Genomic DNA, 27867 nt, shown 5'->3' with positions numbered 1-27867 from the left:
CACCGGTGGCCGTAGCAGTCGTAGATGCAGAAAAAGCGTTTGATCCATTGGAAGGGACATTTCTGTGGGCTACGCTTCGCAAGTTGGGCATACCTCTGGGATTTCTCATCCCTAATCAAACTATTGTACTCCGCACCATCGTCCCCCTAACTCTTTATCATTGCTATGGAGCCCTTGGTGCGACACCAAGAAATCCACATGCACAGGGGATTGCAGTTTAAAAAAGCCCCCCTGCTCCTGTCGCTAAACGCAGACAATATTCTTCTATTTCTGCGGCATTCCTGCTGAAAATTTGGACCCCCAAACTGCAGGAAGTGGAACATTTGGGCTCCACTCAGGGCTATGCATCAACTGGTCAAAATCGGAGATTTTTCCACTCACAGACAGTGCCACCCCCTACCAGTCGTTGTTTCCACTGACTATGTTAAGTACCTAAGAGTGCACATGCATCAGAATAAAGAACAGATAAATCCGCTGAACTACGGGACTACAATTGACAAATTATCCACACAGGTTGACTGGTGGACTCCTCTTCCCCTCTTGATGGCGGGCCGCATAGCTGCCATGAAAATGGTCATTCTACTACGATTCCTGTTCCTGTTTACTAATATCAGTGTGCCTTTGCACAACTCATTCTTCTTGACACTCAGGGGATTGCTCACACGGCCAATCTGGGCGAATGGGCACCAGAGGATACATTGGGATGTCCTCACACTACCTACAAGCGAGGAGGGCTGGGGTTCAAAATTTTCAATTGAACTACCTAGTCGCTCAGAGCCAATTCGCACATCACTGATATCACCCATATGCACAACTGTCATACAGCATACCTGAAAGATACCTAGTACAGCCGACTTCACTGCGCACTCTCCTTTCTGCAGGGCATCCACTGGCCCCAAACGACATACAAATATTGTCAACCACTTGCAGGTTATGGCGCAGGCTAGGCCGATTATTACACTTCAACACTCTGAACTCCCTAGCACTGCCACTGCCCAACAATTTGTGGCTTCCTATCTCTAACGAAAAGTTGGTCCAGCGCGCATTAGCCAACTTTTCCCTACACATTTTTGGAGACCTTTTTCCAGGGGGCGTGTGTTCTCCAGGGCAGAGGATACCCTGTTTGCCTCAGCCACTTACATGGATCACTTTGTGCTTCGGCAGCTCCAGCACGCTCTGAGGGCTCAAGTCACCTTATACCCCTTAGAACCAAAAGACTTCAAACCCCTCAGCCTGTACCACGCTTGTCTGGATCTCTTCCCCACCCAAGATGCCAAGCTACACACCGCCTAGAAGGCAGACATGGTACACGCAACCACTGACAAATTGTGGAAAGCATGCTGCACAGAGACACGCTTAATCTCCATGAATCACCACCACAAGCTAGTCCACTATAAATTTCTGAGACCTGCGTATGTAACTCTGGCAGACATGGCCAAAATAGACCCTTATGCACCCATCACACTGTCCTAAATGCTCAGCACCCTAGGCTGACTTTACCCACATGACTTGGACGTATCTCGGATTAGCAAGATATCTTCACCCAGCTCTCCCTGATAATTGATATTACACTAGATCCACACCACCTACTGGCACTCATAGGCTATGTAGCTGATGTCCCCAAAGTCTTTTAGAAGGTGTACAGTGATCACCCTCTTGTTGGCAAAAATCAAGATTGCAATACATTGGTCTAGTAAAAACTCACCAATAACTAAAGCGTAGATTCATAGTCTTCTATACTATAACACCACTAGCAAATTATAAACCGAGCTACAACCCCCCCCCCCCCACTTCCCGCCCCAAGAATATTTGGCAACCTCTCCGAGACTACCGAGCCTTTAATGACCCTGCTTCACAGTGAGGCACACACGAGGAAGTGAGTCCCCGGTCAGCCATGCATTTTGCCCAACACCCCAGACTACAGACACTCTGAATACAGGTATGCCCTTGGAGCCATTTTATGCCCACTCAGTAGCATTCTGGATGGAATAATGTACAACATGTAACCACTCTGAACGATGTAATACTTGTTTTGTGCGTAAAAGCATAATCTTTCAGCAGCCAATACACAGCGTGCGCTTGTTTTTCCTTGTTTTACATATAAAAATACAAATAACGTTTCAAAAAAATATATATTTTAATTTTATTTTTTCATTTGTGATAAAAATGTTATTTCTTTAAATTACTTGTTTTATATGCTATAAATAAATTTATTATTTTAACTTTAAAAAAGAATGCCTGGGCAAAGAAAATAAACAACTATTTTAAAAGTCCCAGCTATATACGTCTCATTTAGGCATATGTTTAGGACACACACTTGGTTCAGAAAAAAAACAACTATTCAAAATATGACAGGTTTTCAGCGCTTAGAGGGGCATAACACCTTGTACAGTTACGTTTCAGACTTCTGTATCCTGAAAAGAGCTTCCCCATTGTGAATTAATCCCAAATGCGAGGAGGAGAAATCGGTAAAGAAGAGCATTTACTGGAGGATGCTGATGTCATATGTCATTCCAAGCCATGCGCATACAAAAACATCCCGTAAGTCACATAACATCACCTTTATTGAATTCCACCACGAAATTAATTTATAGGACAGGCAGGGGCTGTGGGGAACAGGGAACAGGCTAAAACTCTGAAGTAATGTCCTTTATAATGAGTGAAATTCAAACTACACTATCCCTCACGAGGATTACATATAGCGACCAACCAGGAAATAAATGACCAAAGCCTTTTCCACTAAACCTTTCATCAATCTCCATCTCAGAATCCACAGAACAGGATTTTGAAAGAAATATGCCGATTTCCTTAGTTCCAGTAGTGGAAATATCTGATGAAAGCAGTAAGAGCTTTCTTGACCTGGACAGAATGAGCAGCTGGTCCCCCAGAGACCACCTCTATTTAACAATGCCAAAGCAGAAGGTAGTACAGTGCACCAACATCTGGAAGTGGATAGAAACAGCATTCCCAAAACAATTCCAGTCAAAAGGTTCAATCCCTACCCAGAACAAAAGCAAAAACCTATTTAACCGCCAGAATAAGAAACACATTTTTCCTGATTAATGAATGAGGGAGAGAAAAAAAAAAAAAAAAAACACCAGAAAAGTCAAAGATTGCTAGATGTGCAAAAAGGATCATTCAAAACCGAAAATGCTACTTGTAAGTGCAGTGAATCATGTACTGTACCTGGAAATCAAAACTGGTTCTACTGATTAGCTCCCCTTTAATCCTCACACCAAACAATGAGCGCCAAGCATGGAGGAGCTCTTCAAGAGCAGCAAAGACAGACAAAATATGCCATACAACTCCAGAATTTTGCAGTAACATAAGCTAAAGAGGAGATCCACAATTACGAGGCACGCAGGGAAAATGATAGCAAAATACTTTAATGACAGTAAATATGCAGCGGTGTAGTTCAGGCGTCCAAGAAGCAGAATGAAGACCTGAAGCAAGAACACGAAATTCTGCAAAGATGTGTGATCACCAAAGTCAATGTTCCAAGCTCCCAAGTTAGATTCCCCACTGTTGGGGCTATAAACCTCAGGCTCCCGCCATGCTTCTTTAGCACCGCATTGGCAGCAATAGGTCAAGCAGGTTCTGGAAATACCTGGGGCATATGGCACGAAGGGGAGGTGGCTGTCACTGAAAATGAAGACAATAGAGAAGGGAGAGCTGCCAGAGAGCAAAGTCCTCCCCTCAATTTTAACAACAGTGCCATAAGGGTAACAGGAGGATCATCTCCTAGCTCAAGTAGAATATAAGCCCGACTCCAATGGTTCCATGACACTGTCCTGAAAACAACAGCCAGACTTTGAAATGCGAGTTGCTTTAGAGGATGTAACGGAGCGGCATTAGGCTTAGGGCTAACAACTTGTTACCTGTCCAGGCTGTTCGTGTGGCACAGCAAGCCCAGAGCGCACAGTCAACCACAAATAGAATGATCGCGAGGCATGGGAACTATAATTATAATAACATACAAGACAGAAAAACTTAAGTTAAAGATTAAAAGATCTTCTTAAGCTGACCTGATGTCCTCACTGTGAACAACTGGGTTGGCTAATTCCCATTACACCAAACCTCTAGCACGCAGTTGCCTGTATGTAACGGTCAATAAAAAAAAAAAAAAAAAAAAAAAAAAAAGACATTGCTATTTCAAGTGTTGAAAAGATCAAAGTGTTAAAAATGGGCTCTCTAGCTGGCAGTTGTTTGCACCCTTTCCGAGTATGGACCCTGACTAGTCAGGGTAAGGGAGTCACATAGCTAAGAGTACCCCTGCTCACTCTCTTGGTAGCTTGGCTCAAGCAGTCAGGCTTATCAGAGGCAATGTGTAAAGTATTTGTACATATACACACACACACACACACACACACACACACACACACAAACACAGTAACACAGTGAAAACACCACAAAAGTGTTCCACACCAGTTTAGGAAAATAGCCAATATTTATCTGAGTAAAACACGACCACAACAACACAAAACCAACATACATAAGTAAAGATATCACTTTTTGAAGGTTTAAATGAGTCTTAATCCATAGGAATCAAAGGTTGTACCTTTTTAGCACAAACTACCTCGGATGCGTCAACAACAAAGACAACGCAGGACACAGGGGAGGGGAGGTGCCGAAAGGTAATGTGATTCATCAGTTCCTTACTGCGCATGAAAGGTGATGCATAGATTTTTTTTCCTCACAGGAGAGGCGATGCGTCAGTTTCTTACTGGCAGGAGAGGTGATGCACCCATTCTTTACTCGCAGGAAAGGTGATGCGCTGATTTCCAGACCCGCAGCCTCAGTTCCTTACTGTGGTGCAGGGTAGATGAAAATTTAACGCCCAGGAACAATGCGTGGAAAAACCAGATGCGCTGTGATGATGGAGCTACGGTGAAACGGGCGCTGCATCGATTCTACGGCTGCAACACTGCGTCGACCCTCCAGCCATGGGGACAGGTGTTGTGCCAATTGTTTACCTGGGCACGTCGGTGCACAGATTTTGCCCTTCAGGTCACCAACTTACACTTCCAAGTGACCAGGGACTGGAGTTGGCACCACTTGAGAAGTCAGGATTCACAGCAGGAGAATCCAGTCACTGGCAGATTAAGTATCTGATGTTCCTGAGACTTCTTAATAGGAGGCAAGCTCAGTTCAAGCCCTTGGAGAACCTTCAAAGCAGGATGTACAAAGCAAAGTCCAGTCATTTCTCTCCCAGGACAGAAGAAGCAAGCATCAGGCCAGCACTACAAAGGAACGGGCAGAGTGGCAGTACCTCCTACGGCATCCAGCTCTTCTTCCTGGCAGAATGTCCTCAGTCCAGAAGTGTTCTAACTGTGTGGTGTCAGAGTACCCATTTCTGTCTTTGAAGTAGGCAAACTTCAAAGAGAAATCTTTTTAGTTCACAAGACCCGGTCTTTCCCTGTCCTGGCCCCAAACACACTCCAGGGGGTTGGAAACTGCTTTGTGTACGGCAGTGCTTAATTTGTAAATCCAAAGGTGCCGGTGTCCAAAGCCCTCCTCTTGAACTCGCGGCTGCTGTAATTAAATGTGTGAACATGGAATACCGAGGCAGCGTAAACCTGAAGCCATCTCGAGCCTCTTTAATCCATTTAAAGCCACTCGCTGCCACTTCAGCTCACTCTTGCAACTACTTGTCCTACAGCCAAGTCAGAAAAAATAGGAGGAAGAAGGCGAAATGTTCGGGGATATCTCTGCAAAAAGAGGGCCGGGTCCAACACAAAGCAAAGCATTACAGTGTGAAAATGTAAGTCCCTTCTTTGTGAATGGTATAATGGAAGAAGGTCTGAGATTGAGTGGCTTTGAAAAGGGATAAATAAGAAAGGAAACAAAGCCTTGTGGAGTGGGGTGTTGGGTGCCCGGGGCTGGAGGGAAGCCCAGCCCCAAGCCCACGCCACGCAAGAACATAGTCTGTGCGGAGGGGGGAGACGGGTGGGGGCAGGGTCTGCAGGGTGTAAGGTCTGTGCCCATCTCTACACAGAAGATAGTGCACTGTGGGGTTTGGCTACCTGAGGTGGGTTTGCTATGGTAATAATATCTTACTTTACATTACAGAAACCCTAGAAATTCACTGAAAAAACAAAGGTCAAACTGATGCTATAGTTAGAACATGTGTCCCAACATAACATCACTCATGACATCACTGATAATATTTCAAATTACATCATAATGATAACACCGGGAACAGTGAGGGCACAGGCTCTGGTTAGCTCTACCAAATACAGGGAGTGCAGAATTATTAGGCAAATGAGTATTTTGACCACATCATCCTCTTTATGCATGTTGTCTTACTCCAAGCTGTATAGGCTCGAAAGCCTACTACCAATTAAGCATATTAGGTGATGTGCATCTCTGTAATGAGAAGGGGTGTGGTCTAATGACATCAACACCCTATATCAGGTGTGCATAATTATTAGGCAACTTCCTTTCCTTTGGCAAAATGGGTCAAAAGAAGGACTTGACAGGCTCAGAAAAGTCAAAAATAGTGAGATATCTTGCAGAGGGATGCAGCACTCTTAAAATTGCAAAGCTTCTGAAGTGTGATCATCGAACAATCAAGCGTTTCATTCAAAATAGTCAACAGGGTCGCAAGAAGCGTGTGGAAAAACCAAGGCGCAAAATAACTGCCCATGAACTGAGAAAAGTCAAGCGTGCAGCTGCCACGATGCCACTTGCCACCAGTTTGGCCATATTTCAGAGCTGCAACATCACTGGATTGCCCAAAAGCACAAGGTGTGCAATACTCAGAGACATGGCCAAGGTAAGAAAGGCTGAAAGACGACCACCACTGAACAAGACACACAAGCTGAAACGTCAAGACTGGGCCAAGAAATATCTCAAGACTGATTTTTCTAAGGTTTTATGGACTGATGAAATGAGAGTGAGTCTTGATGGGCCAGATGGATGGGCCCATGGCTGGATTGGTAAAGGGCAGAGAGCTCCAGTCCGACTCAGATGCCAGCAAGGTGGAGGTGGAGTACTGGTTTGGGCTGGTATCATCAAAGATGAGCTTGTGGGGCCTTTTCGGGTTGAGGACGGAGTCAAGCTCAACATCCAGTCCTACTGCCAGTTCCTGGAAGACACCTTCTTCAAGCAGTGGTACAGGAAGAAGTCTGCATCCTTCAAGAAAAACATGATTTTCATGCAGGACAATGCTCCATCACACGCGTCCAAGTACTCCACAGCGTGGCTGGCAAGAAAGGGTATAAAAGAAGGAGATCTAATGACATGGCCTCCTTGTTCACCTGATCTGAACCCCATTGAGAACCTGTGGTCCATCATCAAATGTGAGATTTACAAGGAGGGAAAACAGTACACCTCTCTGAACAGTGTCTGGGAGGCTGTGGTTGCTGCTGCACGCAATGTTGATGGTGAACAGATCAAAACACTGACAGAATCCATGGATGGCAGGCTTTTGAGTGTCCTTGCAAAGAAAGGTGGATATATTGGTCACTGATTTGTTTTTGTTTTGTTTTTGAATGTCAGAAATGTATATTTGTGAATGTTGAGATGTTATATTGGTTTCACTGGTAATAATAAATAATTGAAATGGGTATATATTTGTTTTTTGTTAAGTTGCCTAATAATTATGCACAGTAATAGTCACCTGCACACACAGATATCCCCCTAACATAGCTAAAACTAAAAACAAACTAAAAACTACTTCCAAAAATATTCAGCTTTGATATTAATGAGTTTTTTGGGTTCATGGAGAACATGGTTGTTGTTCAATAATAAAATTAATCCTCAAAAATACAACTTGCCTAATAATTCTGCACTCCCTGTATAGATGTTGTTTTTCAGTGTTTTTTTTTTTAGCTTAAAATGTTACATTTTAACTGACATTTTCAACCAACTTCAGCATCGCTTTAACTTTTTTCAGAGAAAATGTCATATTATATATGTATATATATATATATATATATATATATATATATATAGATACTTATATATTTTTTCTAAACAATGATTACAAAGTATTGTACTGAAAGTAATCAAAGGAGATTGAAAAAAAATGATGATTGCTTCTTTAATAAATGGAATAACTGAAGAGAGACTAATTTTGGAACACATTCATGTGTTCCAAATACATTTTCAGAATGCCTACATGGCAGATATGGGTGAACAAAGGGTTGTGCAGGATTACACACAACACTCCGTATTTTGGATTTTTATTCATCACCACATTCATAGTACAGAGGATGAGATGGGCAAGGAGACACGAAAGGAATGCTAAAGGACCACCTCAAACAGGTTACGCCACTAATCAAACCTAACCCGAGGAGCAAAAAAAGAAACAGACACTGACAAATCCAATAAGTGTTGCCGTTATGACCTAATGGCACAAGCCAAAGCCTTTTGGAGATGCTGCACAGCTTTGGCAAGATGCTGGACAGCATAGCTAAAAGTCAAAAAATAAAAACTATGTATAAAAAAAAGGTGCAATGATGTGGCAACAGCAAGATTTTGTAAGCATGCACATGAAGGGTTTGCTGTTTCTTGGCTCAGAGAGTTCAGTACATATAAAGACTGTTCAAAATTCAAAACTGTGTATTATTTTAGAATGCAACCACTGCAGTGCACTTCAATTTATTATATTAAATTATGTCATTGCATTCAGTGGCCAGTGTTAGAAAGTGATAAATCCTATTCATAAACTTTGAAACATTCGTACTCACCACCACTGCCCTGACGAAGATGCTATTAGTGAACCAAGAGGAAAGCTGGCTTCTTTTGCTCCCTTATACATGGCCTATTGTGTTACAAGAGATGAATTAACATTATATACTTTTACTTTTGTGCATTGCACAGCCGAACTGATGTATTCCAAGGTGCTGTCATGTGATGATAAAAGTATATGATTTGTGTTTAATATTTTGAGGTGCTAAATCAGTCCATTGTGTTATTAAATCTGTTATGACTGCTGTTAGCAAAACATCAGCTAGCCATTGAGTGGCTTACATCAGGCAGCCGAACGGTGGACTCTAAAGAGAAGGATCTTGCAGAATGGGAAAATTGCAAAGGAACTCAGAATGAGAATGGTCCGTATGGATGTCCAGCTTGCTGATGATCTAGGAATTTGGCCCAGAAAGCTCAATACTTTAATGTTGGGACAGCGAAAGGGGCAGAGATGCCTCAAATAGGTAAGTTAAACAAATTCAGTATTTGGCTGTAAGCTGCATTGGTCCAATAATCTGTTATCTCATATGTTGCTGACTTGGCTGTTTGCACTAAAAGCATAATGGATACTTGCAAAAAAAAAAAGTGCATTGCATTTACTGTATGTACTAGAAGAATTTTTAACAGTAGTTCTTGGAAATTACTATATTTTGCAATGCTTGTTTGCAAAGACCAATGCTTGTTGGAACTAATGCTTGATAGAGACCAATACTTGTTTGGGAACACGTGTTGCACAAGCCTCCAGTCCCTTTGACTAAGACTGGATGTGGCTCCCTATGACTCAGACTGGGTGTGGCTAGATGAGGAAGGTATTTAAACCTAACTGGCCTGAGTGAACTGCTTGCTGTAAAGGTCACTGGCTGCAGAGAAGGAATCTCTGCTGCTCTGCCTTTGATCTTCACATTCTGTTCTGTCCAGCATCTTGGAGGCCGCTTCTGGAAGAAGGAGCGTCTGAAGGGATTAACCCTTAAAAAGGCGGTAATGCGCTATGCGCAATCCAAGCAGTAGTTTCGGAACTGCTCAATCTACAGCAAGGTAATAGGGATTTGCTGACATACGCAACCATCTTTAATAGACTGGTGGCTGAGGCTGATTGGCCGACACAGAAGAGGGGGTCCTTGTTTTATAGAAGGTTAAAAGATTAACTTAAGGATCTTTTAACTCAAGTAGTTAATCCACCTCACTTTTGCAAAGAGCTAATTGATTTAGTGGTCAAATTGGATCACCAGTTGTCAGAGAGACGGAGTGACAAAGGTCGCACCGACCACAGGTTGTTGATGATTAAAGATAAGAAACAAGACACCAACAAAGGCACTAATGAAGGTGAACCGATGCAAATCGGTACCGTTAGGGGCCCACTTACGAAAGAAGAATGACATCGAAGACGTGACCAAAATTTGTGTCTGTATTGCAAAAAAAAAAAAAAAGTCTCTTTTTGAAGGATTATACTGTTAAGCCGAAGAAACAGTACATAGGGCCTAAAGTTCTGAAAGTGAAAAGTTTGAGGGAAACTAGAACACCTAACTACTGTGGAGACTAGTTGTTCGGGTATGAAAAGACCAGAAGTCTCATTTGTTTCGCTCAAATTAACTCTCAGAAAGAATTCCGTCACTGATATAGATCTGCACAGATGGAATGGCTATCTTCAGGCCGCCCAATCCTGCTCAACCTCCTGGAGGATTCAGGGGCCACTGGCAATATCATGGATATTGCCTTTGGAAAGCAAGTTGGGATACCACTGCTGCTTAAAACCAGTCCTGAGGTAGTTAAAACTATTGATGGCAGCCCTTTGTCTTCAAGCCCTGTTACAAAACTACTTGTGAGTTAACCATGTGTTTATACTCTAATCATCGTGAAATCATACAATTCGATTTGATACGTGGCCCTCAATTCAAAGTAATATTAGGAATTCCATGGCTACAGAAACATAATCCCACCATAAACTGGGTTACACAAAGTGTTACCTTACAGTCTCAGTTATATGAAGACCACTGTCAGGCAGAGGCCCTCTCACATAAAGGTACTGCTTTAAGCGTAGGTAATGCAGAAAAAGGAGAAGATGAGTTACCTTGGGTATACCAAGATTTTGTAGATGTCTTTGATAAAGGGAAGGCCACTACATTTACACTGCATCATCCCTTTGACTATCGGATAGATTTACAGCCAGGTTCACAAATTCCTTGAAGTAGAATTTACGCTGTAACAGAAAGGGAAAATTTGCATTTGTGCCAATAGTTAGATAAGATGCTGGCCACAGGATTTATAGGACCCTTAGGTCCCTAGTTTCATCGCCACTATTGTTCATGCGTAAGAAGGGAGGGGAACTTAGGGTTTGTATTGAATCTAGAATCCTAAACAAGATTACGATAAAAAACAGATACCTGTTACCTTTGATTTCAACCCTTATAGATCAGGTAAAAAATGCATCCATATACACGAAATTGGATTTGCAAGGGCATACCATCTTGTAAGAGTCCCGGAGGGTGACAAGTAGAAAACAACTTTACGGACCAAATTTGGTTTATAAGAGTACCACGTCATACCTTTTGGATTCTGCAATGTCAATATATCACCAACGAGGCACTACGTGATTTTATTAATCAGTGTGCTGTTGTCTATATTGGTGACATTTTGATCTATTCCAACTCCTATGAAGAACATGTGGCTCATGTCAAGGCCATTTTACAAGACTTGCGACTAAATAATCTCTTCGCAAAACTAGAAAAGTGTAGTTTCCAAGTTGAAGAAGTATAATTCCTCGGGTATATCTTAATTCCAAACAGGGTACAAATGGACCCTAGGAAGGTTGAAGCCATCGCTAAGTGGAAGGCTCCACAAAGTGTCAAAGAAGCACAAAGCTTCCTAGGGTTTGCCAACCTGTATAGGTGTTTTATTGATCACTTTTCCACCATTGTAGCTCCCATCACGAAATTACTTTGTAAAGGAATAACGTTTCAATGGGGAGAAGAGGCAGATAAGGCTTTTCATCAATAGAAAGACAAGTTTAGCACCGCCCCCATTTGACAACACTCAGTAATTTATCATAGGAAAGACTGGCTCTTCAAGAACCATCACTAGACATCCAGATCCAGCCCTGTGACTCCAGTGTCTCTCTCCTTTTCTCATCCATCCCCTTTTCCCCGGGACGCTGCAGTGCCGATCATGTGTATTTAAGTGGGAAGCATGCAACGTTTAGGTGGAATTGGGAACAAGCAGCTTGGCCAACACTGTGTCTCAGTGGGAAGAACAGGTTAGTGCTTGACATTTTTGTTGGCTTTAGGACTCTGCACACTTTACTATTGCTAACAAGTGGTAAAGTGTGTGGGATCAGCCTTTCAAACATGGTAAACTTTATACACTCCTAATATGCACATTTAATGAACTCATACGCCATAGCAAATGATACATGTACCCAGGGACTGTAAACTAAATGCTACAACAGGGAGCAGCACTCATTGTGCACCCACTAAAGTAGCACTGCACAACATGTCTCAGGCCTGCCACTCCAGTCTATAGCGCAGTTTTAAAACTGATGCTTCAAACTGGCCAAATAAATAATTTGCCAAGCCCAAAACTTCCTTTGTAATACTTATAAGTAACATATAAGTTAGGCCCTAGCAACTCTTGGAGCAGGGCGCACATATCTAAAAAAAATATGTCATGTATATTTAGGTTTTACATGTTCTAGCAGTTGGAAAAAAAAAAAAAGTCACTACCGTAAGACAAGCTCTTTCCTTGACGAACACTAGGTTACCTCATAACATTTAATGGGTGATAACTTCAGTTTGGGAATAGCTAGAAAAATTCTTCTTCAACTCACTGGAAATGTAATCTAAAACTCCCTTTAAAGATTTTAAAATACTGTTTTGAAATGCCGTTTTTAGACAATTGGCATTTTTCTGCCTAATCCAAATGTGCCTGTCTGCCAGTGTCAAGGGTCATGTGACTGTTAATGGCTTTCCTATGGTGAGATGTATTTTCCTTCCATACTGGAGACAAAATGGGATTGGGTGCAGAGATGTATGTTCCTTTCTTTACTAGGATGACTTTGGGGTTGTACTCAACCCTTCCAGAGCTTCAAAAGTGAATCTGGGGGCCATACCTGGCTACTGAAAATGCCTGCCGTGACTCTAGCAAATGCAGTCCACACTTGAGCCTGCCTGCCCATTGTTTCCCTAGCCAGATTGGAGGCTAACCTAGGGAAACGGGAAGAACTGATCAGAATTAATATGGGGTTAGACAGTCCAGCCCCCTCCTGAATTCTGCAGATGCCTGCCTCGACACTAGCAAATGAAGTCCACATCTGACCCCCACCTCCCCTTGTTTCCCTAGACAGACTGGAGGTAAACATAGGGAAAAGGGAAAAATTTACCAGAACCAGTTTATGGTTAAACAAAAGGGGTGTCCTCCACAGAGAGGATGGCACTGGATATAAAAGTGACGCCCACAGAGCCTTCTCTCATCAGAACACTCCTGGATCTGTGGATACTAGAAGAAGGGTCACCATGCTGTCTGAAATATGCAGTAAGATTAGACCTGCTTAGCATGAACCCATGACCCTAGAAGTGACCCACTGAGGTCAGCTGGCTGACCCTCTGTTTGAGGTACAGGGACACAAAAAGCTTCCAGATGCCTTTTCCTACTACTTCCCAGCTTACTAGTACTAACTGGGTCTGCTTGAACTCTGCTGCTGACCTCTGCTTGAGTGCGTCCCAACCCAAGAGGTGCTGCTCCCAGATTCTGGACCATTTGGTGATGTTAGAAAGTACTCCTCCAACCTCAAAACTACGATAAATGAACTCAAGATAAAAAAACAGAGGCTCAGGGCTCTTCGCATCGAAAGTACTGCCTCGTTCTCCTTCCAAACTGACTTCACCATGGTCAAAGCAGGACTTGCATCTGAATGCCGACACAACCTTTCTGGATATAGAACCCGGACTTCACTGCCCAGATAGCTTTGTACAGACAATAAACACCCCACATTTCCCACCAAAGCAAAGTTCTGATCATGAACCAGCTTTTCACCCTGACAACCACACCACCAAGATGAAGTTCAGACTGTAGCCTGACACTTCAGCAATCAGCCGCTGACAATCCCCTCTCTGGATCCATTCTGCAGCCCCACCACCACGACTTCGTCAACAACTGCTTATCGCATGAAAACTGGACTAAGTTAGGATGTAGACTTTCCACTGGGATGAACAGTCCCTTGATCTGACCATTTCTCAATTGCGGTTGAGTTTGACCCGATCCAACGTGACAAGATAATCATGATTGGTACTTTGTGCTTTTTAGTGCTATTACTACTGAAAACTTAAAAAATTGATATTTCCGGTTCTACTAATTGGATTTTTGCAGTTTTCGTGTATTTCTTTTTTACTTTACTTTTATTTTTCTAAATTGTTTTGGGATTCCCCTTGTGTTGTGTTGTCCCTTTATTATAGAGTGCTGCATAAATACTTTACACATTGCATCCAAGTTCAGCCTGCTTCTGTAACAAGGTACCAGAGGGTTAAGCACAGGTATATTTATTTACTTCTGTGGCTGATTTTGACCAGGATTGTGATTATAACTTGTTTGGGGCTCTTCCCCCTTCCAAATACTAAGTCAATGTAATTGTAAGTGCAAACTGGAGCACCAACCCTTGGTCAAGGCACTGAGACCATTTGCTCCACGTACCTAAAAGTCTTTATTCACTGTCATCCAATCTTCAATGAATTCAATCTACCCACGTCACACCATCTGACCATTCATTGAGCCGTGACTTCAATCTCCATCCATCCATTCAATGATTAGGCATGGTTCTATAATGAAAGACTGTTGTAAAACAAACCATATTCGATTTTTTTTTCAAACTTGTCTTGGAGGGGGAACCAACCCAAACCCTTCTTTCAGTGGTCAGTCTTGCTTTGATCCAAACACATACTATGGATACTGGTCTGAAATTGTTTTGCCAGAGCTGCTTTTGGGTCCCGGCTCGGCCTTGTATGTAAAGCAGCAATTGTGGCACCAGGATTTGATAAAGAACTGAGAACAGCCACTACACCCTACAAGCAAACAATGCAACACCCAGTCACCAGCTGAGTGACTAACGGTGACTAATTAAAAAAGTGAGATATTGATACAAAGGAAAGCCTGTTCGTGCTCGTTGTAATAAAGTTAGGAACTGAAGGCTGTAAAGTGCATGGTACTAACAATATTAAATATCGTTTTTGTTACGACATTCTGTCGTCACAAGGTCATGACCTATTCAGAACGAATAATGAAAATAATGGGAAAAAAATGAGTAATAAACGTGGTGGACTGAGGGCAAATTAAACGTAGAGGAAGGTCTCCTAGATACTTTTTATGATTTCATGACTTGGAACTTGTGTACTCAAACGTTTTGTGTAAAGAGCAACACTTCAAGAGGAGATGCACGACAAAGAGTTAGTTAAAGCTTTTGTTAAAAAAGAAACATGCACACAATCTCATGTCGGTTGCTTCAAGTAGACCCGACCCCGCCAGTGGATTTCACAAGCCATTACAGCAAAACGAAAAAACATCCTCCACTGCATAAATGAATCACTCTTTACACAATTATGGCCTAATGGACACGTTGTTTTCTCACTCAAATATTGTGTTTACAAATTAATATGTGTTTGCACATAAGGATAGTGGAACAGTCATTATAAATCCCGGGTTGGGTAGGGTTTAGGAGTTGTTTTACAGGTTGCCTCTGGAAAGATTTAGTGAAAAGCTCACAAGCTTGCACACTTGAGGGTATTCAAAGATTTTGATGGTCGTTGCCACCCTGGCAATGCGCATAAAACTGCCCCTGCTTAAGTCAGGAGCATATGCCTGCTCCTCAGGATAAGAAACACTTCGATGTAAGTGTTGCAATGAGTTTTTAAAAACTACATGTGAAAATCCACATTTCCACATAATTTACTCTTGCAGATTTTCAACCTACTGGAAAATGTGCATGTGTATGTTTGGCAACACTGCAGTATGCGTATAAATATAAAATTGTTGCAAGTGTTCAAGATTACAGCTCGGATAGACAAAAACACAAAATAATATAACAGGGGTTAAAAAAAATCCATGGTCGTTTTCATTGCAAGCACACAGTCTGTGAAACAGTAGGTTAAAAGGCATTAAATAGAATTCGATGAAGGGCTCAGAAAAACTAAAAATGTAAGGGTGGAACACTTGCATTAGTCTCTAGTCTCTGCAACTTTTCTGTTTCGTCTGAACAATGAGTTTGCTCAGATGTCAGTCCCATGATCACTTTGCTGTAGAAAAAAAAACAACACCTCACTAATGACGCCTAAATAATCCGAAACCGGTCTGGGGTTGCTTGTGTTCCTACCTAACGGGGACTGCATGGCATTTTAGGCCGGCATTAGACTGTTTCTACAGGTATACGTTAGACCGACGTTACTCAAAGTACGGCCCGCGGGCCCGCGGACGTCCGAGAAACGCCATATAATAATGGCCACAGTACATAAACATAGAAGAGGGCTGCTGGAGCATGCGCAATAGTGGCTACTTCGTGCATGCTCCCGCGGCCCTCCTCTATGTTTACCTACGGCGGCCATTAGTTATGGCGTTTCCATGACGATCCTGGCTAGTGGTGGGAAGCCAAAGCCCCTTAAAAGTTAGCGCTTGCAGCTAACTTTTACGGGGCTTTTTTGTCTGCTTCCTGTCACCGTTTCCACGTCTGCCGCCCGCCCGCCTGCCGTGCCGTTGTACATTTTTGGCATCTTTACAGTGCTTTATTAAGGCAGGTAAGGCTCTTTGGTTATTTATTTATTTGTTTTTAATGTAGTGTGTGTGTTACTGGGGTAGGGGTGAGAGCAGATGGCGCAGTGTGTGTGCTCTGTGTGTGTGTTACTGGGGTAGGGGTGAGAGCAGATGGCACTGTGTGTGTGCGCTGTGTGTGTTACTGGGGTAGGGGTGAGAGCAGATGGCGCTGTGTGTGTATGGCGCTGTGTGTGTTACTGGGGTAGGGGTGAGAGCAGAAGACGCTGTGTGCAGATGGCGCTGTGTGTGATACTGGTGTAGGGGTGAGAGCAGATGGCGCAGTGTGTATGCGCTGTGTGTGTTACTGGGGTAGGGGTGAGAGCAGATGGCGTTGTGTGTGTGCGCTGTGTGTGTTACTGTGGTAGGGGTGAGAGCAGATGGTGCTGTGTGCAGATGGCGCTGTGTGTGTGTTACTGGGGTAGGGGTGAGAGCAGAAGATGCTGTGTGCAGATGGCACTGTGTGTGATACTAGGGTAGGGGTGAGAGCAGAAGACGCTGTGTGCAGATGGCGCTGTGTGTGATACTGGGGTAGGGGGGAGAGCAGATGGCGCAGTGTGTGTGCGCTGTGTGTGTGTTACTGGGGTAGGGGTGAAAGCAGATGGCGCAGTGTGCAGATGGCGCTGTGTGTGTATGGCGCTGTGTGTGTTACTGGGGTAGAGGTGAGAGCAGATGGCACTGTGTGTAGACGGCGCTGTGTGTGTTACTGGGGTAGGGGTGAGAGCAGATGGCGCTGTGTGTGTTACTGGGGTAGGGGTGAGAGCAGATGGCGCTGTGTGCAGATGGTGCTGTGTGTGTGTGTGTGTGTGTGTGCACTGTGTGTGTTACTGGGGTAGGTTTGTAGTTATACCTGGATTCAAAATGCAGCATTGTTTAGCAATTTGCTCGTTTTTCTATGAGCTCGCTACAGGAAGTGCTTTCACCCCATGAACTCGTGAGCCGCACCTAAACAAGAGCCCGGCATCTGACTGTCACGTTGGCGGGGAGCGTTATTTAACATTTTCAGGACTCGCCTTTCCAGTCTGCCACGTGCTCGAAGACAGCTAGAGAAATCTGTCATGCTCGATTTCAAGGCACAAGTCAAGATCAATGGTCCTTGAGAGAAGAAAAAAAAGAGGCCATCTGCGGCTGAATGAAGAGCAGTGAGGCCAGATTAAAAGTGCGCGGACTGTAAACAAGGCAATGCATTTAAGCAGGCAGCGGGGGAGATTTTAGTCAAAAGAAAGGCCTCAAACTAACGTGAACTCCATCCTATAGTGGAACCGACATTTATCAAACATTGGGGCACATTCACTTGGAAGGCGGGCCTAGTGCAGGAAGTTCCAGGCAGCCTGTGTGATTGCGAACACGGGGCACGTAGGGGAATTCTCTGTCCAGACAGACTGTAGGTGACTGTCCCAAAAACACTGCCACACAAGAGAGGAAAATAACGAACGCGTTGTTTGCTGTGCGTTACAATCCTTCATGTTTATGGACCGTTGATGAGGGAATGGGGGAGAAATTTTTCTCCTCCTCTACTCCGAATAATTCTGACTGAAAATGAGAAAAAAATAGACATTTCAAAAATGCTTCGTCCGTTTGAGAAAACAAATTACAGTTAACAGCATAATTCTAACGCTAAATTTGTAGCTTAGCTCCACGGATCATTTTTACACACAAAGCTGGCAATACTGCATGAATGCAAGTTGTGCGTTTTTAAACATACCCTGCTGTGTCATTTGTGTTTAAATAAAAATAAAACATGTATGAAACAACCACCAGCCAATTAAAGGAGGAGGTTGAGGTCCCGCCCAGAGAATCATTTGTCTAACGATCTACACCGGATCCACCATGTGGTCAAGGTATTGTGTGGAGAGGTGAGGGAGTAAGGGGGGGACAAGGAGACAGAAAGGCGCGTGCATTGTGAAAGCTGCGTTTAGAAATGTGTGTGAAGGATGTGAGCATGGCCTGTCTGGACGGTGCGAACGCACATTCTACTTGTTAATGTATCAGGACTCCCTGCGCCTCTGGGTGAAAGAATGCGTTTGTAGAGCTGACGGGTGTAAGGTGTGATAAGTGTGGAGAGAGAGAACGAGAGGGAGAGATAATGTATGTCACTATTGACATGCTGCAAGTCAAGGGGTGAACGCACCACTACTGCTCTCTGCAAAGGATTAAACCCCGATGGCCCAGACTCCATGTTTTTCACGCCCAACTCGAAGCTACTGAAACTACTGCGCAAAGAACAAGTTCAAAGTGCATACATCAAATTCATAAATCGTGGTTTCCCACCTAGGATCAAAAAGACACGTAACTTGGCCACTGCTTTTGGGGGGTTAGTATACACTAACAAATCAAAAATGCTCAAATATCTAGAGATAAACAACTCAGATAACATGTGTAAGGAAATGGCTCCCTGAGGCAGTTACCCCTCACTTTTTGCCTGATACTGATGCTGACTTGACTGAGAAGTGTGCTGGGACCCTGCTAACCAGGCCCCAGCAACAGTGTTCTTTCACCTAAAATGTACCATTGTTTCCACAATTGGCACAACCCTGGCACCCAGGTAAGTCCCTTGTAACTGGTACCCCTGGTACTACAGGCCCTGATGCCAGGGAAGGTCTCTAAGGGCTGCAGCATGTCTTATGCCACCCTAGGGACCCCTCACTCAGCACAGACACACTGCTTGCCAGCTTGTGTGTGCTGGTGGGGAGAAAATGAATAAGTCGACATGGCACTCCCCTCAGGGTTCCATGCCAACCTCACACTGCCTCTGGCATAGGTAAGTCACCCCTCTAACAGGCCTTACAGCCCTAAGGCAGGGTGCACTATACCACAGGTGAGGGCATAGGTGCATGAGCACTATGCCCCTACAGTGTCTAAGCAAAACCTTAGACATTGTAAGTCCAGGGTAGCCATAAGAGTATATGGTCTGGGAGTCTGTCAAAAACGAACTCCACAGCTCCATAATGGCTACACTGAATACTGGGAAGTTTAGTATCAAACTTCTCAGAATAATAAACCCACACTGATGCCAGTGTTGGATTTATAAAAAAATGCACACAGAGTGCATCTTAGAGATGCCCCCTGTATTGTACCCAATTGTTCAGTGCAGGACTGACTGGTCTGTGCCAGCCTGCTGCTGAGAGACGAGTTTCTGACCCCATGTGGTGAGGGCCTTTGTGCTCTCTGAGGACAGAAACAAAAGCCTGCTCTGGGTGGAGGTGCTTCACACCTCCCCCCTGCAGGAACTGTAACACCTAGCAGTGAGCCTCAAAGGCTCAGGCTTCGTGTTACAATGCCCCAGGGCACTCCAGCTAGTGGAGATGCCCGCCCCCTGGACACAGCCACAACTTTTGGCGGCAAGTCCAGGAGAGATAATGAGAAAAACAAGGAGGAGTCACTGGCCAGTCAGGACAGCCCCTAAGGTGTCCTGAGCTGAGGTGACTGACTTTTAGAAATCCTCCATCTTGCAGTTAGAGGATTCCCCCAATAGTATTAGGGATGTGTCCCCCTCCCCTCAGGGAGGAGGCACAAAGAAGGTGTAGCCACCCTCAAGGACAGTGGCCATTGGCTTCTGCCCTCCCAGACCTAAACACACCCCTAAATTCAGTATTTAGGGGCTGCCAGAACCTAGGAAATCAGATTCCTGCAACCCAAGAAGAAGAGGACTGCTAAGCTGAAAAACCCTGCAGAGATGACGGAGACACCAACTGCTTTGGCCCCAGCTCTACCGGCCTGTCTCCCCACTTCTAAAGACACTGCTCCAGCGACGCTTTCCACAGGGACCAGCGACCTCTGAAGCCTCAGAGGACTGCCCTGCATCTAGAAGGACCAAGAACTCCCGAGGACAGCGGCTCTGTTCCACAAAGACTGCAATTTTGCAACAAAGAAGCAACTTTGAAACAACTCGCATTTCCCGCCGGAAGCGTGAGACTTGACACTCTGCACCCGACGCCCCCGGCTCGACTTGTGGAGAACAATCACTTCAGGGAGGACTCCCCGGCGACTACGAGACCGTGAGTAGCCAGAGTTGACCCTCCTGAGCCCCCACAGCGACGCCTGCAGAGGGAATCCCGAGGCTCCCCCTGACCGCGACTGCCTGCTTCAAAGACCCGATGCCTGGTAAAGACTCTGCACCCGCAGCCCCCAGGGCCTAAAGGATCCGACCTCCAGTGCAGGAGCGACCCCCAGGTGGCCCTCTCCCTTGCACAGGTGGTGGCTACCCCGAGGAGCCTCCCCCCTTGCCTGCATCGCTGAAGAGACCCCTTGGTCTCCCATTGATTCCTATTGCGAACCCGACGCTTGTTTGCACACTGCACCCGGCCGTCCCCGTGCCGCTGAGGGTGTACTTTTTGTGTGGACTTGTGTCCCCCCCGGTGCCCTACAAAACCCCCCTGGTCTGCCCTCCAAAGACGCGGGTACTTACCTGCTGGCAGACTGGAACCGGGGCACCCCCTTCTCCATTGAAGCCTATGCGTTTTGGGCACCACTTTGACCTCTGCACCTGACCGGCCCTGAGCTGCTGGTGTGGTAACTTTGGGGTTGCTCTGAACCCCCAACGGTGGGCTACCTTGGACCCAAACTTGAACCCCGTAGGTGGTTTACTTACCTACAAAAACTAACAAACACTTACCTCCCCCAGGAACTGTTGAAAATTGCACTGTGTCTAATTTTAAAATAGCTATATGTCATTTATGTGAAAACTGTATATGCTATTTTGCTAATTCACAGTTCCTAAAGTACCTAACTGCAATACCTTTCATTTTAAGTATTACATGTAAATCTTGAACCTGTGGTTCTTAAAATAAACTAAGAAAATATATTTTTCTATACAAAATCCTATTGGCCTGGAATTGTCTCTGAGTGTGTGTGTGTTCCTCATTTATTGCTTGTGTATGTACAACAAATGCTTAACACTACTCCTCTGATAAGCCTACTGCTCGACCACACTACCACAAAATAGAGCATTAGAATTATCTATTTTTGCCACTATCTTACCTTTAAGGGGAACCCTTGGACTCTGTGCATACTATTCCTTACTTTGAAATAGTGCATACAGAGCCAACTTCCTACACCATGAGAAGGAAACATTGTGTCATGGAGATATGAACAAAAAGAGGGTTTTGCAAACCCGCCACTGAGGCACTCGCCTGGCTAAACCCAGTCCCTTCAAACTCCGTATGATGAAGTGGGCAGCACATTATGTTATAGTGGCAAACACACTGGCACCATTCCAATCAGATGATGGAACAGCTTTTTCTTTTAATAAATAAAAGCCACCAGCCTCCCAAAGTTGACCACAACAGGTCACTCCTGAGGGCAAAATGAGTTACACATCAATCCTGGCTGCAGCCACTGGTGCCCCTCTCTTTTATTTACAGCGAGAAGGAATTTGAACACAATCACAACCTGACTGAAAAATGATAGAAAGAGGAACAGCATCTCTCCACAAAAAAAAAAAAAAGTCAAGTGCTGGACCAGCCCGATAAACTCAGCCTAAGCAAGGCAGCAATGAAAGATCTGCTAAAACTGTGCCTGCTGGAAAGAAGCGCCCAAAAAACTGACAGCCTTGGACTCTTAAGTAACGCAAAACTTGACCACAGATCTTTATTGAATCCCACGCTTTACATTAAATAACAATACTTCTGAATTATTCCTGTGCGATGCAAAAATTAGCAGTGAACAAGACTCCTACTAATTCAGCTCCAATCAAATTTGCTATAATGTCCTTGCTGTGGTTTTGGCAGCAAATCATGAACTAATTTCCTGATTTTATGCAAGGCATATACTTCAAAAGGGAACACCTGGACTACAGTTCAGCAAATTGGTGTCAGAAGCTTACTGCTAAAATTCTAAAAACGTCTACTGTGGACCATCCTAACCAAAAGCTCAAGTATGACAGCAGCAATTGACCAAGGATAAGTACAGTTGCTCCTGGGCTAGAAAAACAACAATGCTACTGTAACAAGCGAGCAAATCAACCACGGCTGGTGTACTCACCAACAACTTGAAGCCGAACACCTGAAATGGTACACAACCAAATATGGAATGTATTCTTGACTAGCTAATAATTTCACTTCTCTTATGTATTTCTTTAAATGTTCAATAATTCATAAATAATATCTCATGCCATTATTATATTTTCAACATTATTGACAATATATATATATTTTTTCTCTAGTTAGGTTGTAGATAAGTGTAACTTTGTAATAATATATTTTATCATTTTGACATAATATATATTTGATTATTATTTCTCTGTCAGGAATATCAGATATAATATAATTAACAATGTTTTATTTATGGAAAATATCTAAACATCTCACTGTACACTGGAATCTCTTTAATGTGAATCTAAGTTCTTTCTTTATCTTTTTGTATAATCTATAATTATTTGTTCACTTATAAAAGTTTAATAAAGAATTGAAAAAAAAAAATGAAATGGTACACAAAGCTGTCTGCGGAAATTACAGGGGGGTCCACAACGTGCCTTACCTGCAGGCACCTCCCAGAGTGCATCCATGGCCGGGCCATATCACACAACTTGTAATACAGGCTTCAAACATTTTTTTTCTATTCATTTATGCACTTTTTTATCTTCCTGGCACATAACCCATCTTAACTCAGTAGTCACAACCTTGGACAGTTGCTACATCAGTCTCCTCAGCGCTCCAAAACTCCACAGCTATTCCATTTCACAAATGGGAATGTTTGTGCTGTGGGAGAGAGTTGCACAGAGCGAGAAAGAAAAAGCCATTGAGGGCGCTGATCCGAGTGTGTGCTCGCCAGATTTCACTTTGCCAATGCCTTTCTACAAAGCTTTCCGTAGAATGGTCCCCACTTGCCTTTCACCCCCTTACTTAACAGGAACGCTCAATGTTGGGGTTCCCTTCGGGCTACTGGGTTCCGGCTCGGTTTCTTTTCTCCCGGTCTCCAGGTCTCCAGGGCGCCGGTCCATCCACAGACTCTCCACCCCGGTGCCGCAGCGTCTCTGTACCCGAGATAAAATCTCCTGACCGTGACGCTTAACACCAGCAGGGACCAGAGTTCCGACATTAATAATTTAGTTCACAGAAGGCCGATACTAATTAAAAAGAGTCAGAGAAAGACAGTTTACACTGGAGGTGTGTCACCGAACAAACCCCGGGGGAAAGGGTGCGCAGTGCACGCTCCGACGCCATGACTTCGCTTTGAACTTCAGAGATGGCTGGTCACCTGGGGGGGGGAGCTTTTTATAAAAGCACCCCTGCTCTTTGTATTTCTACCCATTAACGGCTAAGTGCTCTGAGGAAACCGTAAGGTGCCATACTGGCATCACGTAAAAGAAAAACTTTGCCGCAGGCGCTATAATTCATTGGCAACCCAAAATAATTTAAAATTATGGTGGTTGTTTATGAGAAAAAAAGTGAAGTTAGTCAGTGGACCATATCAAGTTCTTAGAGGAAATAGGTTTTCTTAAAAAAAAAAAACCCTCCCCCTAAAAAAGCAAAAATAGGCTCTTGACTCAGCTTTGCAAGGGCTCTCAGTACAAAGGTCAATTAACTAGAGGATATGTGATGGAAGTGACCCAAGGACCTCACATCTGGATGTTGCTCCAGAGGGCACAAGGATGGAAAGCAACCTCCCAACCAATCCTTGAAGAGGAACCCTCCAGGGCTGGCCACCATCAAATGGATTTGAAGACTTGACACTTCTGTGGGGGTCTCTGCTGACAAGCCAGTGGATGGATGGATATAAAGAGATATAAAGAGATGCTCCCTTCTCATCCATGAACGTGACCCCGCCAAGGAATGCAAACTCCACTCTTTACGTTTGTAGGCAACGTTCTGAGGGTGACTAATGGGATGAAGTGGTCAGTAAAATGCATCTCCTACATGGCCGAATTCACGGGACTAGGGTCAGCCATGAGCACCCCTTATTTCTGTCACTGGAGTTCACTGACCTCCTTGCAGGGCACCTGTCTCATAAGGACAGTGAGAGAACTCTGCAGACCCCCTGCCTACAGAATGTATTCCATACCTTTTTGATGGCGAATCAAGGGCCTTGTCAGTGTCACCGATTCACCAAAAAGACTCCAGAATGATGGGCACTACCCACCTCTAGCCCCGCACTCCTCACCACGAAGAATCCACATCAGCTGAATTCTGGGATCTGCAAAGTGACACCTAACACAGAAGAAGGAGGGGGCGTCTTACCGCATATTGGCACCTGAGCATTGCACCTGCATGAACAGAGCCCAAAGTGAGGCCACAGGACAGTTCAGCTGACCGTTTTGTAAATAAACTATTGCAGCAAGAAGCATGCTAGCACATGCCAGCTTGGATAAAGAAACCAGTGTGGCTGCGAGCTGGACCTCCATAAACGTTCCCTGGACAGACAAATCTCACTTTATACCTCTCAGAATCCTTCACACACAGCAGACATTTATTCCAGGTATTATATCATGATGAAGACGTAGTCGCTCACACTCTTGCACGCCCCTTGCGAGCTGCAACAAGCAAACTATTGTTGCTCAGCCCACCCCATTGATGTACAGTGCAAAAGCAGACATGCCTTCCAGGAGTACCCATGGATGACCAGCAAGGCCCAAGGTTAGCGTGCCTAGAAGCGAGGATTCTTCAGCTTCTTCCTGAACTGCAGGAGCTGTTATGACACCATTCTGTCAGGGACGCCTGAGTACACATCCAAATGTCCCATCACTTCATTGCAGGCGCACCTATTACCAAGAACAGACTCAGAGTTCCACTTCCCCCTCGAGTCGTCCAACGGCTTCACAGCCGTTAATACCATTTTGACCCATGAGGTCCATCGCCCAACGAGCCATAGATTATGTAACAGACATACAAGAGCTCTTTAACCACTGTTCTCTGCCGCCATCTCTGTCCAAGTGTCTTTGCTACGCTCTTTATAACAATGAACTTCAAACTTTTTAATACCAAGCCCAAAATAAAAAAATAAAATAAAAAAAAAAAGTCATTGGGCCGACCAGAATGACAAACGTATTTTCTTACAAGAATTCCATTAAATCGGCAGCTCTGAACATATTTAAAAATTCAAGCATTGTAGAATTCAAGCACTGTAGTTCTGTTCACTTACCCCTTATAAAAATGCAAATACACGATAGCCAACATACTACTGGCGGCGCGGTCTCCCTAAACGGATCTAGAGGTGAGGGCTTCAAGAGGTCTTTGGAGCCACCCCCATCCCCATTCTGACACCTACAGGACATGAGCAACAGAAACATTACTGAGGGCCCGTTACGGAGGGGCTCGACGCCACGTCTTCTTTCACTAAAAGCACAGCGCTCTTTCAAGCAAGTTTGTCTCTGCTCTCCATGGAGAGGGAGCTGGGTACAGTAAATGCTCTTCTTTGCCGGTCATCCTCCGAGAAGGGGGGGGGGCACCACAGTTTGACGGCCTCTGCCTTATAACGTTTTGTGTAGCTTTTCATACACTTCCGCTGCTTCCAAGCACGGTAAAATGACAGGCCCTCCCCATTACTCAACTTAATGGCACTCAGTTTACTGTCCTTGCAGAGTGGAGGCTGAGGCAACCTTGCAGTTTCCTACTCGTGACCTTCACATCCCAGGTGTCAGTAACGCGCGATTTCCGCGGACACAATTCGCTGCAGCTAAGAGAATATGTATGCAGAAGGCCAACAAAACCCTATGAGGGTGGCAGACATTAGGCCATGACACCATCACACGCTGCCTGCCCATCACCACCCTCAATACCTTCAAATATTCAACCTGTGACTGCCATCCCCCCCCCCCCCCCCCCCCCCCCTCAGCATTACACCATCTAGAGCAATACTTTACACAGACACTCACCGCAGGGCGGGAAGGTCGGGTACACCAGTAGCGTCACTCAGGCCACAGCCACAAATGTAAGCCCGGCTTCTACAGCGCCACTCTGTGCGATCCCAGGCAAAGCGCCATCTTTCTTCCTCTGCCTCTATGACAATTGTACAGTATAGGTGAAAATGAGAAGTGACAAGGAGTCAGAGTAGAAGTGGGTGCGGGAGAGGGCTGGGGGTCAGAAAAGTGCTGTCGCGCCTTATCGTCAGCCACAGCCATCCTGCTGCCGGGAAGGATCAGCCTGACGCGACAGCCGCTCCCTGCCCTGGTAGACGCCGCCCCAGAGACCTGGCCAACCCTATCTCGGCCACGGGAAGCTCCGCATGTCAGGTCTGACAGCTCAGACTTGTTGAGCATCCTGCTCCGTCGTGCGATCCGGGAACTTATGCCAAAAAGGTTTGATTTAAACCACAGTAGAACCTCACAGATGAGTCATACCCCGATGCCATGTCCAGCAGCACAGCCTCAGGCCTGGTGACTCACATCTTCACACACACAAGGGCATTCCAAGGGTGAGCGTGGCTGCGCTTGAGCATGGCTAAACGTTTGTGGCATAGGCAAGAGGGGAGTGACGTGGAGCGATAGTGTGTCCTAGAGTGGAGTGTTGAGGTGTGGAGAGGCGCAGAGTGGCATAAAGTAGAATGGCACTGAGTGAAATGGCGTAGACTGTTGTGGAGGGGCACAGAGTGTTGTTGAGGGGAATAGCATGTTTTGGAGGGCCACAGAGTGTTGTGGAGGGGCACAGAGAGCAATAAGGTGTCGTTGAATGTCAGAGTGGAGTGGAGTGCCACAGAGTTTCTAAAGTGGAGTGTTGTAGACTGGAGCGGCACCGTGTGGCACAGAATGGAACAGCAGAGAGTGGAGCAGAGTTTTGTGGAGTGTCATGGAGAGCCGTAGAATTCAGTGTCACAGATTGGAGTGCCCTAGAGTGGAGTGTCATGGTGTAGAGTAGCGGGGCCTGAAGTGGAAGGGCACTGAGTGGAATGGCGCTGAGTGGAGCACTGTAGAGTGTTGTGGAGGGGAACAAAGAGAAGAGGCATAGAGCGGAGGGGCACAGAGTGGAATAAGGTGGTGTAAAGTGTAGTAGAATGCCATAAAGTGGAGGGGCGTAGTGTGTCTAAACTGAAGTGGCACAGAGTGGAGCGGCACTGAGTGGCATAGAGATGAGTGGAGTGGCACTGAGAGGAGTGGCACAGAGTGGAGTAGAGTGTTGTGGTGTGGAGTGGCACAGAGTGGAGCGGCGCTGAGTGAAGTGGTGCGAAGTGTTTTGGAGTGGAGTAGAGCGGACTAGCATAGATTAAAGTGTAGTGGATAGTCGTTGAGTGGAGTGGGGAGAGTGGAGGGGCACAGACTGGAGTAGAGTGTCGCAGTGGAGGGGCTTAGAGTGGCACAGCACAGGGTGGAGTAAGGTGTTGAAAAGTGGAGTGGAGTATTGTGGTGTCGATCATTGCAGAGCAGAGGGCATAGGTAGAGCAGAGTGGCAAAGAGTGGAGGGGCGTAGGTAGTGTGGAGTGGCATGGAGTGGCGTAGAGCAGAGTGGCGTAGTGTGGAGT

The 27867-nt window shown here is 45.0% G+C and overlaps 1 protein-coding gene across 2 annotated transcripts in view; it reads right to left on the bottom strand.

Annotated features, from left to right (window-relative positions):
* CAPN15 (calpain 15) overlaps positions 1–27867 on the bottom strand; it is a 292664-nt gene that overhangs the window by 201310 nt on the left and 63487 nt on the right. Inside the window, exon 1 of one of the 2 annotated variants that reach the window (XM_069210360.1) lies at positions 26288–26412. The exons of the other annotated variant lie outside the window; for it this stretch is intronic. The gene's annotated coding sequence lies outside the window, so the exon portion shown is untranslated. Of the gene's footprint in view, positions 1–26287; positions 26413–27867 lie in introns of those variants that run through there. 2 annotated transcript variants of the gene reach the window in all.

This window comes from Pleurodeles waltl, chromosome 10 (genome assembly GCF_031143425.1).
Source record: "Pleurodeles waltl isolate 20211129_DDA chromosome 10, aPleWal1.hap1.20221129, whole genome shotgun sequence".
Lineage (NCBI taxonomy): Eukaryota > Metazoa > Chordata > Amphibia > Caudata > Salamandridae > Pleurodeles > Pleurodeles waltl.
This window is presented reverse-complemented; position numbering and strand designations above follow the sequence as displayed.